Here is a 1709-nt window from a genome sequence, read left to right as displayed (position 1 = left end):
CAGAACCATACAACTATTCGCAGAAATAATGGGCAACATTCCTTTACAGCTGTGGAGCAAGAAAAGTCTATTGTACATATGACTCAAAAATCCGTTTAAAAAAAAAGATAAATGTGAACACATAAAATTTACCATGCTAACAACAACAACAAAAGCATACTCTAAGTTAGAAAAGCACTGAAAAATGGGGGGAAAATTTAATTCACTTCAGTAGTCTTCCTAACATATAGAGAACTAGCTTCTAGATATCCGTTTAGAAACAGTAACAATCAAGAGAAAAAGAATTAATAGTTCACAAAAAAAGAGCCACAAAAGGCTCTTAAATATACAAAAATATTCCCCAGACACATATATGAATATATATTATATAACATGTTAATATAAAGAAAATACAAACAAAAACTACACTATGCTATAATTTCATACAAAGTATGAATTCCCAACCAAGACCTGCCCTTTCGGATGGGCCTGTATTACCTGACAATCCCTTACCTCTAGAACTGTCTCAAGTGGCCCCAAAACCCCTTTCTTTACCCATGAAATGCTTATAATCCCACTGTAAACAATGTACGGTCCTTCACATGAAAATCCGTAACCCTTTTATTTCAATTGTCCTCGCTTCCCTAGTAGCTCAGTAGGTAAAGAATCTGCCTGCAATGCGGGAGACCCAGGTTCGATCTCTGGGTTGGGAAGACCCCCTGGAGGAGGGCATGACAACCCACTGCAGTATTCTTGCCTGGAGAATCCCATGGACAGAGGAGCCTGGCGGGCTACAGTCCACGGGGTCGCAAAGAGTCGGACACGACTGAGCAACTAAGCACAGCACATTCTTCCACGTGGTTCAATGCATAAGTGAGAATGGAGCTACATTTTTTTTTTTTTTTAGGTCAAAAACTCATGAAAGGAAATGTTACTTCTCTAGGGATGCATTCCGAGATGCCCAGTCCCCGTGGGCAGCACGTCAATCTCACCCGACCAAGCGGACTCCAGGGCGGCCACGTAAATGGGGAGGAAGGGAGAAGCAGCTGGCGAGCCTCCCACACTCCTCCGGCCCGCCCCGCCCTCTTCCCACTGGGAACCGCTTCCAGGCCCACCGACCGGGAGGCCCGGGGGGCTCTACTTGGACCCTCTCCCTACTGGCGCGAGGGCACAGAACACACACGGCAGTACAATCCCGGTGCCCACGCTCACCCAGCCCAGCCTAAACGCCAAACCACGGCCCGGCCCACGCGGCGCCCCGCTGCCCGTCTCCGCCTCCCCCAGGCCGGCCGGGCTGCAGCCAACACAGGCCTACCTTGCACGCAGGGTACAGGCTGCTCAGACGTTAGAGGATGGGGAGGGTCCCTGGGGCCAGAAAGGCTGCCGGTCCCGGCCCCGCGTCGCCTCGCGTTGCCCCGGGGAAAGGACACGAAGGAGGGCTGAGGGGACCAACGTGGCTGAGGCCACGCTCCGACGGGAAAGACCCGATCCTCTCTGAGCTTCGCGCGGTAGCCGGCGGGGTTCGACTGCGACCCCGCTCACCATTGCCGTAAAGCGTCGCCTACGTTGTCCCGAGAATACGACCCCCGCCCCGCGTTGTGGGCCTCTCCTCTGGAGGTAGGGTGCTTAAGTGGGAGGGCTTGGGAATCTGGATTCCTCGCTGTTGGCCCCGCCCAGGGGAGGGCTGAGACAGCCTCTAGCAGGAATCGCGAGTGCAAGAGGTGAGATTG

Source organism: Odocoileus virginianus, unplaced genomic scaffold (genome assembly GCF_023699985.2).
Source record: "Odocoileus virginianus isolate 20LAN1187 ecotype Illinois unplaced genomic scaffold, Ovbor_1.2 Unplaced_Scaffold_1, whole genome shotgun sequence".
NCBI lineage: Eukaryota > Metazoa > Chordata > Mammalia > Artiodactyla > Cervidae > Odocoileus > Odocoileus virginianus.
The sequence above is the reverse complement of the archived record's forward strand: the minus strand, read 5'-3'. Positions refer to the sequence as shown.